Raw genomic sequence first — 14,462 nt, 5'->3', positions numbered from 1 at the left:
TCTCAGTCTCTCAGTGAGCCTATGCCTCTGGACCATGAACTTTGCAAATGTTTCTCAAGTTTTTTTTCTTTTTTTTTCTCTGCCTCCCCTCTTAGGTAGGACAGGATAGCTTCAGTGGGCTGGAATTGGGTATTTCCCTTTCCCCATATCTGTTAGGGTTTGATAAAACCGTGGTAGATCAGGCTCCAGTTAACAAGTTTCCACTGGGTAGGCCTAGTTAAGAAGGACAGAGTGCTTGGTCATATTTCCCAGTATTTCCTTTCCCCTTCTCTTGCATGAGTGGGTTTTTCTGATATTTCTGTGGGAACCTGGTCAAGCTCCTGGAGATAAATCTCACAGTATTGTGGGTACCTCCCTGTGAGTGGATCCCCTTGGAGTTGTTTTTCTTAATTAAAAAAAGTTTTTGTTTGGCTGTGCCACATGCCATGAGGGACCAGGGATGGAACCTGAGTCCCCTGCAGTGGAAGCACAGAGTCTAATCACTGGACCGCCAGGGAAGACTCCTTCCTGGAGTTTTTAACTCTCAGAGTTGTCAACACTGATCCTCCAGCAAATCAATTATAGTTCAGGCTTTCTCTCCTGGCGCTAGTTCCCGTGGCATTTCCTGCTCTGGTAACTTAGGGCTCTGTGTCTATCTATCTCTCCAGTTTTGGGGAGAGTGGTTTGCCCTATGTCCTTTCTCCTTTTATGAATTCTAAAAGAGTTTACTTTTTAGTCCATTCATTCTTTTACTTGGCAGAAGGGAGTGGCAACTTCCAAGTTCCTTACATGCAAAACCAGAAGTTTTAAGACCATGTTTGTATATATTTTTGTTGTTCAGTCACTCAGTAGTGTCTGACTCTTTGCGACCCCAAGGACTGCAACACGCCAGGCTTCCCTGTCCTTCACTGTCTCCTGGAGTTTGCTCAAACTCATGTCCATTAAGTTGATGATGCCAACCATCTCATCCTCTGTCTCCACCTTCTCCTCCTGCCCTCAATCTTTCCCAGAATCAGGGTCTTTTCCAATGAGTTGCCTCTCTGCATCAGGTAGCCAAATTATTGGAGCTTCAGCTTCAGCCTCAGTCCTTCCAGTGAATATTCAGGGTTGATTTCCTTTAGGATTGACTGGTTTGATCTCCTTGGAGTCCAAGAGACTCTTAAGAGTCTTCTCCAGAACCACAGTTAGAAAACATCAATTCTTCAGTGCTCAGCCTTCTTATGGTCCAACTCTCACATCTGTACATGATTACTGGAAAAACCATAGCTTTGACTATACGGACATTTGTTGGCAAAGTTAGGTCTTTGCTTTTTAATACACTGTCTAGGTTTGTCATAGTTTTTCTTCCAAGGTGCAAGCGACTTTTAATTTCATGCCTGCAGTCACTGTCCACAGTGATTTTGGAGCCCAAGAAAATAGATCTGACTTGTTTAAATGTAGTCATAATGATTAGATTTGGAAATAAATTCTCTACTTAAGACTGTGTTAAATCACACTCTTCAGTCTTTTGTCTGTCCACTGTACTGCCGTGCTATTTTGGTTTTGTTTTGTAAGGGTTTGGAAGAAGCTACATTGAAGAAAACGTAATAGTAAATCTTCATGACCTTGGATTATATAATAGATTCTTAGATATGACACCAAAAGGACAAGCAACTAAAGAAAAATAAATAAATTGGAATACATCAAAATTAAAATCTCTCTGCTTCAGAGGACACTATTAAGAAAGTGAAAAGACAACACAGAGAATGGGAGAAAAATATTTGTAAATTGTAGATCTGATAAAGGTGAGTATTCAGAATATGTAAAGAAATCTTAGAACACAACAACAAAGTAACAAACAACCCAACTGAAAAGCAAAATACTTAAATATACATGTGCCCAAAGACAAAATACAAATGGCCAAGAAGTACGTGAAAAGATGTTTGACACTATTAGACATCAGGGAAATGTAAATCAAATCCACAATGAGAAATCACTTCATATCCACTAAGATAATATAATAATTTTTTTAATGGAAAATAACTAGTATTGGCAATAATGTGGAGAAACTGAAATCCTTGTATATTACTGATTAGAACGCAGAATGATGTAGCTGCCTTAGAAAACAATCTGGCTGCTCATCAAAAAGTTAAAAATAGAGTTACCATTTCACCAGCAGTTCTGTTCCTAGGTATAAACTCCAGAGAATTGGAAACATATGTCCACACAGAAACTTAGAAACAAATGTTATGGCAACATTATTCATAATAGCCCAGAAGTGGAAACAACCCAAATGCCCATCAAGAAACAAATAGATAAACAAATGTGGCCTATCCACATAATGAAATATTATTCAGTCATTTAAATAGAATGAAATCAGATTCATGCTACAACATGGATGAATCTTGAAAACATTATTCTCTGTAAAAGAAGCCAGTCACAAAAGAGCATGTAGTATACGATTCTATTTATATGAAATGCCCAGAATAAGCAGAACTATGGATACAGGACTTTTCTGGTGGTACAGTGGATAAGAATCCGCCTGCCAATAAAGCATTTATTTTATGTAATTTCTTAATTCCAATCTCTAAACTGGAGAGGCTAGAGAGCGTTCTTTGTGAAGGGGGCAGGAAAGCAAGGTTGATAAATACACCGCTGATTTTGTAGTATTAGATAAGGTGCAAAAATAAACAAGATGACTGTAACCACTGTAGATAAGATGGTGAAGGGATACTGAGTAGGTTGGCCCAGAAAGTAAACAGGGATTTATTTTATGGTTGTGCAGATAATCTGCAGTGGTTTTTTTTTTTTTTTTTTTTTTTTTTTTTGTAATTCTATGTGGAAAGAGAAAGCAATTCGACAGCCCTGGGGACACAGCCTTAGGTTGTATTGAACTGTTTTCACAGATATGGGCTGCCAAGCAGAGAACATTCAGGAAATAGAATAATGATGAAATCACATTGGCTACATTTCATTCTCTCACCTTGTGTGAACATACAGTTGTTAGGAGCTAAGCTCAGAATTTTGTTCTTGGTACTCTATTTGAATTTATTTAAATTTATTGAAGTGTCAAGTCTTTTTGTAACTTGTGTACCAGTTCCCTTCCTTCTCTATCGCATCTGATGTGTGTCTATTTCTTTAAGTATCTATAGTACTTTAAAAATTCAAGCTCTGTAAACAAAAATATGCATCAATAAATCCCGCCAACATTAGCAATTTGCTATTAAACAATGAAGTAAAATAATTTTCTTTTAGTGGCTTGTGACTGGTGGTCCAAGATCTATTTGCATTGTTTAGATCCTTTAACTTAATTCATTAACTTTGCTAATATAGCTAAGAACAGTGCCAAACCCTTTAACTGTGTGGATCACAATTAACTGTGGGAAATTCTGAAAGAAATGGGAATATGAGACCACCTGACCTGCCTCTTGAGAAACCTGTATGCAGGTCAGGAAACAACAGTTAGAACTGGCGCAACAGACTGGTTCCAAATAGCAAAAGGAGTACGTCAAGGCTGTAGATTGTCACCCTGCTTATTTAACTTATATGCAGAGTACATCATGAGAAACGCTGGGCTGGAAGAAACACAAGCTGGAATCAAGATTGCTGGGAGAAATATCAATCACCTCAGATATGCAGATGACATCACCCTTATGGCAGAAAGTGAAGAGGAATTAAAAAGCCTCTTGATGAAAGTGAAAGAGGAGAGTAAAAAAGTTGGCTTAAAACTCAACATTCAGAAAACGAAGATCATGGCATCCGGTCCCATCACTTCATGGCAAATAGATGGGGAAACAGTGGAAACAGTGTCAGACTTCATTTTTCTGGGCTCCAAAATCACTGCAGATGGTGACTGCAGCCATGAAATTAAAAGACGCTTACTCCTTGGAAGAAAAGTTATGACCACCCTAGATAGCATATTCAAAAGCAGAGACAGTACTTTGCCAACAAAGGTCCGTCTAGTCAAGGCTATGGTTTTTCCAGTAGTCATGTATGAATGTGACAGTTGGACTGTGAAAAAGGCTGAGCACCAAAGAATTGATGCTTTTGAACTGTGGTGTTGGAGAAGACTCTTGAGAGTCCCTTGGACTGCAAGGACATCCAACCAGTCCATTCTAAAGGAGATCAGTCCTGGGTGTTCTTTGGAAGGAATGATGCTAAAGCTGAAACTCCAGTACTTTGGCCACCTCATGTGAAGAGTTGACTCATTGGAAAAGACTCTGATGCTGGGAGGGATTGGGGGCAGGAGGAGAAGGGGACAACAGAGGATGAGATGGCTGGATGGCATCACCGACTCGATGGACGTGAGTCTGAGTGAACTCTGGGAGTTGGTGATGGACAGGGAGGCCTGGCGTGCTGCGATTCATGGGGTCGCAAAGAGTCGGACACGACTGAGCGACTGAACTGAATTGAACTGAAGAACAGAAATAAACATTACCTTGCCTTATCCAGTCACTGTGGGAAAAAAAGTGAATAGAAAGCAATTGAACATAGACTTAAAGATTCACCTTGCTTTTGTCAAGAGGGACACAGTAAGGAGAGGGTGTGGAGAAAAGGGAACCCTCCTACACCATTGGTGGGAATGTAAGTTTATACAGCCACCTTGGAGAACAGTATGTTGATGTTGTTTTAGTTACTAAGTTGTGTTCAACTCTTTGAAGACCCCATTGGCTATAGCCCACCAGTCTCTTCTGTCTATGGGATTTCCCAGGCAAGAATACTGGAGTGGGTTGCCATTTTCTTCTCCAGGGGATCTTCCCAACGCATGGATTGAACCTGCATCTCCTGCATTTCAGGCAGATTCTTTGCCACTGAGCCACGGGGGAAGTCTGGAGATCAGTATGGAGGTTTCTTCAGTTCAGTTCAGTTCAGTTCAGTCACTCAGTCGTGTCCGACTCTTTGCGACCCCATGAATCGCAGCACGCCAGGCCTCCCTGTCCATCACCAACTCCCAGAGTTCACTCAGACTCACATGCATCAAGTCGGTGATGCCATCCAGCCATCTCATCCTCTGTTGTCCCCTTCTCCTCCTGCCCCCAACCCCTCCCAGCATCAGAGTCTTTTCCACTGAGTCAACTCTTCACATAAGGTGGCCAAAGTACTGGAGTTTCAGCTTTAGCATCATTCCTTCCAAAGAAATCCCAGGGCTTGTCTCCTTCAGAATGGACTGGTTGGATCTCCTTGCAGTCCAAGGGACTCTCAAGAGTCTTCTCCAACACCACAGTTCAAAAGCATCAATTCTTCGGCGCTCAGCATTCTTCACAGTGCAACTCTCACATCCATACATAACCTCAGGAAAAACCATAGCCTTGACTAGACGGACCTTTGTTGGCAAAGTACTGTCTCTGCTTTTGAATATGCTATCTAGGTTGATCATAACTTTCCTTCCAAGGAGTAAGTGTCTTTTAATTTCATGGCTGCAGTCACCATCTGTAGTGATTTTGGAGCCCAGAAAAATGAAGTCTGACACTGTTTCCACTGTTTCCCCATCTATTTCCCATGAAGTGATGGGCCAGATGCCATGATCTTTGTTTTCTGAATGTTGAGCTTTAAGCCAACTTTTTCACTCTCCACTTTCATTTTCATCAAGAGGCTTTTTAGTTCCTCTTCACTTTCTGCCAGAAGGGTGGTGTCATCTGCATATCTGAGGTGATTGATATTTCTCCCGGCAATCTTCATTCCAGTTTGTGTTTCTTCCAGTCCAGCATTTCTCATGATGTACTCTGCATATAAGTTAAATAAGCAGGGTGACAATCTACAGCCTTGACGTACTCCTTTTCCTATTTGGAACCAGTCTGTTGTTCCATGTCTAGTTCTAACTGTTGCTTCCTGACCTGCATACAGATTTCTCAAGAGGCAAGTCAGGTGGTCTGGTATTCCCATCTCTTTCAGAATTTTCCAGTTTATTGTGATCCACACAGTCAAAGGCTTTGGCATTGTCAATAAAGCAGAAATAGATGTTTTTCTGGAACTCTTGCTTTTTCCATGATCCAGCAGATGTTGGCTATTTGATCTCTGGTTCCCCTACCTTTTCTAAAACCAGCTTGAACATCAGGAAGTTCACGGTTCACATATTGCTGAAGCCTGGCTTGGAGAATTTTGAGCATTACTTTACTAGCATGTGAGATGAGTGCAATTGTGCAGTAGTTTGAGCATTCTTTGGCATTGCCTTTCTTTGGGATCAGAATGAAAACTGACCTTTTCCAGTCCTGTGGCCACTGCTGAGTTTTCCAAATTTGCTGGCACATTGAGTGCAGCACTTTCACAGCATCATCTTTCAGGATTTGAAAGAGCTCAACTGGAATTCCATCACCTCCACTAGCTTTGTTCGTAGTGATGCTTTCTAAGGCCCACTTGACTTCATATTCCAGGATGTCTGGCTCTAGGTCAGTGATCACACCATCGTGATTATCTGGGTCGTGAAGATCTTTTTTGTACAGTTCTTCTGTGTATTCTTGCCATCTCTTCTTGATATCTTCTGCTTCTGTTAGGTCCACACCATTTCTGTCCTTTATCGAGCCCATCTTTGCATGAAATGTTCCCTTGGTATCTCTAATTTTCTTGAAGAGATCTCTAGTCTTTCCCATTCTGTTGTTTTCCTCTATTTCTTTGCAATGATCGCTGAGGAAGAGTTTCTTATCTCTTCTTGCTATTCTTTGGAACTCTGCATTCAGATGCTTATGTCTTTCCTTTTCTCCTTTGCTTTTCACTTCTCTTCTTTTCACAGGTATTTGTAAGGCCTCCTCAGACAGCCATTTTGCTTTTTTGCATTTCTTTTCCATGGGGATGGTCTTGATCCTTACCTCCTATACAATGTCACGAACCTCATTCCATAGTTCATCAGGCTCTCTATCTATCAGATCTAGTCCCTTAAATCTATTTCTCACTTCCACTGTATAATCATAAGGGAGTTGATTTAGGTCATACCTAAATGGTCTAGTGGTTTTCCCTACTTTCTTCAATTTCAGTCTGAACTTGGCAATAAGGAGTTCATGGTCTGAGCCACAGTCAGCTCCTGGTCTTGTTTTTGTTGACTGTATAGAGCTTCTCCATCTTTGGCTGAAAAGAATATAATCAATCTGATTTCAGCGTTGACCATCTGGTGATGTCCATGTGTAGAGTCTTCTCTTGTATTGTTGGAAGAGGGTGTTTGCTATGACCAGTGTATTTTCTTGGCAAAACTCTATTAGTCTTTGCTCTGCTTCATTCCGTATTCCAAGGCTGCAACCGGCGCACTTAGCGCAGGTGGCTGTGACTGGCGCACTTAGCGCGGCCGAGAGGAGCTACCCCATGTCCAAGGTCAGGGGCAGAAGCCTGGAGGACCCCATGCCGTAGGGGAGGCGGCCAGGAGGAGTTACCCCACGTCCAAGGTCAGGGGCAGCAGCCAAGAGTACCAGGCTGCGATGGCTTAAGAACGGCTGAGAGGAGCTACTCTATGTCTGAGGCCAGGGACGGCAGCCAACAGGAGATACCCCACATCTGAGGCCAGGGGCAGTGGCCGGGAGGACCTACCCCATGCCTGAGGCCAGGGACGGCTGCCAGGAGGAGCAACCCCACCTCCAAGGAGTGGTGGCTGCATGGGCGCGGGAGGGCCTAGAGGAGCTATTCCACATTCAAGGTCAGAAGGGACAGCTGTGAGGAGATACCCCTCGTCCAAGGTAAGGAGCAGCGGCTGCGCTCTGCTGGAGCAGCCGTGAAGAGACACCCCACGTCCAAGGTAAGAGAAACCCAAGTAAGATGGTAGGTGTTGCAAGAGGGCATCAGAGGGCAGACACACTGAAACCATACTCACAGAAAACTAGTCAATCTAATCACACTAGGACCACAGCCTTGTCTAACTCAATGAAACTAAGACATGTCCGTGGGGCCACCCAAGACGGGCGGGTTGTGGTGGAGAGGTCTGACAGAATGTGGTCCACTGGAGAAGGGAAGGGCAAACCACTTCAGTATTCTTGCCTTGAGAACCCCATGAACAGTATGAAAAGGCAAAATGATAGGATACTGAAAGAGGAACTCCCAAGGTCAGTAGGTGCCCAATATGCTACTGGAGATCAGTGGAGAAATAACTTCAGAAAGAATGAAGGGATGGAGCCAAAGCAAAAACAATACCCAGCTGTGGATGTGACTAGTGATAGAAGCAAGGTCTGATGCTATAAAGAGCAATATTGCATAGGAACCTGGAATGTCAGGTCCATGAATCAAGGCAAATTGGAAGTGGTCAAACAGGAGCTGGCAAGAGTGAACGTCAACATTCTAGGAATCAGCAAACTGAAATGGACTGGAATGGGTGAATTTAACTCAGATGACCATTAAATCTACTACTGCGGGCAGGAATCACTTAGAAGAAATGGAGTAGCCATGATGGTCAACAAAAGAGTTCAAAATGCAGTACTTGGATGCAATCTCAAAAACGACAGAGTGATCTCTGTTCGTTTCCAAGGCAAACCATTCAATATCACAGTAATCCAGGTCTATGCCCCTACCAGTAACACTGAAGAAGTTGAAGTTGAATGGTTCTATGAAGACCTACAAGACCTTTTAGAACTAACACCCCAAAAAGATGTCCTTTTCATTATAGGGGACTGGAATGTAAAAGTAGGAAGTCAAGAAACACCTGGAGTAACAGGCAAATTTGGCCTTGAAATACGGAATGAAGCAGGGTAAAGACTAATAGAGTTTTGCCAAGAAAATGCACTGGTCATCTAGTAGTTAACATCTTCATTTAGATACTGCTATATGTATCCCTTGAGGCAGAACCAGGACCCTGCCTGCAAGGCTGTATTATTGTTTCTTGATTGCTCCTCCCTTGTCTCTGCATGGCCTCCCTTTTCTGATTAGCAACCTGCTCTTCGGAACTCAGGGAAGCTCATAGAGGCTGAAGACTAATCCCTACAAAGAAGAAATGAGGAATACAAAAAGGTTTCCATGCCTAGGAACCCTACAGGTCTTGCTCAGTTTCGGTCTCCAATGTCTTCCACTTCCTTCAGCCAACAAGAGACTAGGGCTTTCCTCACGCTCAGTTGGTAAAGAATCTGCCTGCAATGCAGGAGATCCAGGTTTCATTCCTGGGTTGGGAAGATCATCTGGAGAAGGAAATAGCAACCCATTCCAGTGTTCTTGTCTGGAGAATCCCATGGACAGAGGAACCTGGCAGGCTACAGTCCATGGGATCACAAGAGTTGGACATGAGTTAGCAACTAAACCACCAACAAGAGACTAAAACCATCACCATGCAGGGACTTTCTAGCAGGCTTACATTTAGGGATGAAGAGAAAGTACAAAAACCAAGCTCTTTTCTTCCTGAGACTATTTTTCATTTTCTTTATAGCTTTTTCCTTCTTTTATTCTTTTTCACATATTGATTTTTTTTTGTCTCCTTTTTTCTTAAGTTAAGCTGCCATAAGTTTTCTGTATGCTTCTCAGTTTGTGTATTTAATTCCCTTTGCATTTCTAAAGGAGTACTTGCTAAAGCTTTCTTATTGTTTAATGATACCATGTTTTATAGCTCCCACAGCTCTGTCTAGTTGCCTCTGACTCACGTCCCTCAACTTGGTGGAAAGCTTTTGAAAGATCACACAGAGGACACAACAACCGAAAACATTTACCATCCATGAGTATCCAGGAAGGAGCCCACTGTGAGGTGAAGGAAACACAGCTCCTCATTCTTTAGGAGGTCTCTGCCCAGGCTGTTCTCCATCCAGCTTCTTGATATGTTTTCCTGAGCTACTTCTTTATTTCTCCATCATTCATCCAGTTCTGGGAAAACACTAAGGCAAGGATGCAATAAAGGATTAACTCAGCAGGTCTGGGTTGTCCAAATGCTTCCTATTTTAAAGAAAAGTTTGGAAATAACCTCTAAGATCTTGGAATATCTTGGCCATTTAAGTGTTTTTGTTTACTTGGGGCCTAGGCAAAGCCAGATAGTCTGTGTTAACAATGTGATTCATGATGTGAATCTTGGGCCATGTGGTATCAGTGTGATCTCTGAAAGGGTTGGAGACTGAGTAATGAAGGTCAACCATGTGGATGCTAAATGCCCATATGATCAATCCCCCAGAACACCTTGGACACCAAAGCCCAGGTGAGTTTCTCTGGTTGGCAATAGTTTATGCGTGTTGCTATTCATCATTGCTAAAATTATGCACTATCCATCTGACTTCACTGGGAGAGGACAACTGGAAGTTTGTGCCTGGTCTCTCCTGGACTCTGCCCTTTGCTGATATTACTCTGTATCCTGTTGCTGAATTAAACTGTGACTGTGAGTCCAGCATCTTTACTGCATTGTGAGCCCTTCTAGCAAATCACAGAACATGAAGGTGGTCTTGGTGAGCTCTGACAACAGAAAGGCAAACCAGTCAATCCTTCTGGTTCTTCCTTGAGATCTCCTCTCCTGGGTTGAGGTATTGAGAGCCTGACTAGGGTTGGGGGACTCACTTGTGGCTTACAGTAATGGGTCAACATTGAAAAAAGATCAGATGGTAAATATTTCAGGCTTCACATGTCATTTGGTCTCTTGCAACAGGGCTAAAACCTGCATAATATATTTTCTTAATAAAGTTTTATCTACCCTTTGGAACATCCACTCATTAACTACATCATCAACTCTAGCACTCTAGTAGCATCAACTCACATATCCTACTCACTCTGTGAGGGTATTCTGAGCACCCTTACATCTTTAGTTAGGCCGATTTTGTCCCTTGGTGTCTATCCATTAACAGGTTTGTGTCCATGGTGGTACTGGGTAAGGGGTGGCATATATCTTCTGGGTGGCTCAGTTCCAGGACATGAATCTAAAGTATGATATAGCTGGACACAGCACTTAAGTTCAAAAACCCTACATGGGAGCTCCTAATGTAACCAATGAGACAGAACCCGTTCCTTCTTGTCTACAAAATGAGTCCTTAGCTGCCATCTAAGAAAGGTAAAGGTTGGAAAGATGGCTGCTATTACGCTTTGCTGGAGAAAACTCTTGGGATTATAACTGTGTTGTTAGTGACCAGCCTGTTATCTCCTTTGGCCTCACTGCTGTGGCTCATCCCTGCTGACCTCCCACCTGCCAGTATCTGCATTTCCTGGCTGATGGCTTTTTCTGGTGGCCTGATACTACTCAGCATATGTACCTCAGGCTGGAAATATCAGAGAATTGATGCCATCTTCAAGCTCTAGCAATCTTTATCCAGTGATTTCTGGCTCCCTTACAACTATGGGAATAACTCTGAGAAGCACATTCTACACTGGCTTCCAGAGTGTCCCAGGAGGATTAAGATTTCATTAGTCAAAGTGTAACTTCAATGCACCCTTCTTGGCTTGCTTCCTTTTCCCACTCTTCTCCTAGTACTCCTGGAATCAGCTCTCAAATAAACTTCTTGTATAAATCTTTGTCTCAGGATCTGCTTCTGGATTACATAAATTAAGACACCTGTCGGCTTGTCTGGTGTTCCTTATTTGCCTTGGGCTTCTCTTCTGTTTTGTTGATTCTGAATACACACTGATCCTTGATGCAGGTTTAGGTAGCTCTTTACTGTAAACTTTCAGTAGAGTCTGACCAGTACTGTGGATGGAGACTGGCTGGGGTTTTATGGATGGGTCCTGTGACAGCTTTTTTGGGCCCACAGTGAGTGAGGATAAGGCTTTAGCAGTGTTCCCAGTGAATGCTCTCTCAGACTTACTTTACATTTTTCTTTTAGCTCATTCTTCATGTCTTTCTTCTTTAATCACTCCCATTTCTTACCAAAGCCCTTTCCCCACTATTTCCTGGGATTTCCCCGCACCCCACAGATAAGGTCAAGTCCCAGTAGTTTCTTGTATCTTGCAGTTTTTGACAGACTCAAGTTTCCACTGTGTATTATTTAGGCGGCCTGCTTTCTCCTGGGTGCAAGATGTGAGCTGTCATCCTACGAGAGAGTGTGTATGTGTGTATGTGTGTGGCGTGGGGGCGGGGAGGTGAAGGGGAGATGAGGGTGAGAAATTATGGCTGTTATGCCTTTTTTTTCTAAAGCATCTGGAATCTAACTGCATTAATGGTGACAGCTAGATAGGGTTCAATCACTAAGGAAGACTCACAGAACCAAAATGAAAATGCTTACAAATCCGTGGTTTTTTGCAGGAAGGGTATCTGATACAGCATCAGCATAGAGGAAAGATAAACATCACCACCCAAGGCTGCTTTACAAAGAGGGTCTGGAGAAGTCAGGCTGAGCTCCAGATGTCCTCTCTTTGTAAGGGCCACACATGTGTGCTTCTTCCCTAGGACCAACTGACTTTGAGCACCTTGAACCTAGGGAGCCAGAATGGGAGTCTCAGCCAGGGTTTCTTATTCCCTGCTGGTTACATAGGCATATTCTTGCCTCATAATCAGCCCAACAGCACAGCTTCCTGAGACATGAAGAGCAGATGCAAATCACCAGTCTCACTGTTACTGATCAACAACGCTGAAAGCTGGAACAGACTGGCTGCTGCTGCTAAGTCACTTCAGTCGTGTCTGACTCTGTGAGACCCCAGAGACGGCAGCCCACCAGGCTCTGCCGTCCCTGGGATTCTCCAGGCAAGAACACTGGAGTTGGGTGCCATTGCCTTCTCCAATGCATGAAAGTGAAAAGTGAAAGTGAAGTTGCTCAGTCATGTCCGACACTTCATGACCCCATGGACTGCAGCCCACCAGGCTCCTCCGCCCATGGGATTTTCCAGGCAAGAGTACTGGAGTGGGGTGCCATTGCCTTCTCCAACAGACTGGCTGGGAACTCCTCAAACTCATGGTCCCAAAGCAGCTCCATTAACTAGCACATTCCATGTCTTGATCTGGCTAATTCCAGGTCTTCTGGAACTGGAACTTCTCCTCACAGCATGGTCTAGCTCCCTGACCTATAAGCAAGCCCTTTTTAGACCTAATGATAACTCTTGGTTTGACAGTAATTACTTGCCTTAAAGCATGACATAATCACCGCCGCCACCACCACCAAGTCGCTTCAGTCGTGTCCGACTCTGTGCGACCCCATAAACGGCAGCCCACCAGGCTCCCCCGTCCCTGGGATTCTCCAGGCAAGAACACTGGAGTGGGTGACATAATCACAGAGACAATCAAAATTCACCAAATTGCAAACATCTGTAATAAGTAACAAGGGTTTGGTATGGATTTAAACAGATGAACAATCCAATAATATTAGTACAGACTAGCACAAACCTCCTCATATTTTGAACTAACTTTATAATACTTTTGTCTTCCTGACTTACACAGTTATCAGCACTTAATGTATATATCCATTAGGTGAGAGAGATTAAGCCATTTCTCCTCCATAGGAAGAACATCATGAGGGGGTTTTAATATAATCTCATAATACATGAGATCAACCTTGGTAATGCCATGAATTGTATTAGCTTCTACAATATTAAATTTATCTATGATTTGTGTATTATACCACACAGAAGTGTCATGGATACACAGTACAATATAAATCAGATATAATTACATATCATTATTTTGTTCACTCCAACAAAATCTACCTTTTCTCAGAGAGGTGTAGGTTAGAGACCATGTGTGTCTCTGTTGTTTCAGGACTCCAAACCTCTTGAAAACACAGTCAAATTCCTTTTCTCTGTCTGAGAGACAGTGGTTCTTAGTGAGATGTTCCACAAGTGGGATAACTCTTCTCTATGGGGAGCCCTCTAGTCCTGTTTAAAGTTTTGTCCAATACCTGCTAGTAATGTTACAGGAAAGGAACGGTTCGCCATCAGTCATGACACTAAAGCTGCTAGAGAGCATTTTGAGAGGTAACATTCTCCAGTTACAAATTACCACAGACTGTAGAGCCCACGGGTCTCCCATGCAGTGAGAATCTCTGGTTATTGGGCCTCAGACTCCATTTGAGTTACGACAGCGAGGAGCCCAGATGTGGTGATATATAAGCCTGTTTCCGCTGCTAAGTTTAGGCAGATTATCACAGTGTCTGTGCTAGTTGAAAAGCCCATTTTCCCAGTGCTGTGTTACCATCCAATTGCCATCCTTATCTTCCCTCCTGGAGGAAAATACCTTGGAGGTTCCCCATTTATTCCAGAAGTCTTTTTTTTTTTTTTTCTTCAAAATATCTTTCCTCATTAAAAGTGAATCCCTCTTCATCAATTACTCCTAGACCAGCTCCTAATGCTCCTAAGATTCTCTTTTTTCAAGCAGGCAAAAGCTGTTTGATCTACCAGACCTGTTGTTGACATTTAGAGTAATAGCTTCTCACAATTAGGGCTTCCCTGATGGCTCAGCAGTAAAGAATCCGCCTGCAATGCAGGAGACATAGGGACTTGGGTTCGATCCCTGGGTGAGGAAGATTTCCTGGAGGAGGAAATGGCAACCCACTCCAATACTCTTGCCTGAAAAATCCCATGGACAGAGGAACCTGGTGGGCTACAGCCCAAAGGGTCGCAAGGAGTTGGACACGGCTGAGGAAAAGTTTTCTTACAATTAGGAAATACACCTGGCACCTGATCACATTGACCCCCCCCCCCTTAGGCTATAA

This window comes from Bubalus kerabau, chromosome 21 (assembly GCF_029407905.1).
Source record: "Bubalus kerabau isolate K-KA32 ecotype Philippines breed swamp buffalo chromosome 21, PCC_UOA_SB_1v2, whole genome shotgun sequence".
Taxonomy (NCBI): Eukaryota; Metazoa; Chordata; class Mammalia; order Artiodactyla; family Bovidae; genus Bubalus; species Bubalus kerabau.
Note: the sequence above shows the minus strand (reverse complement) of the source record.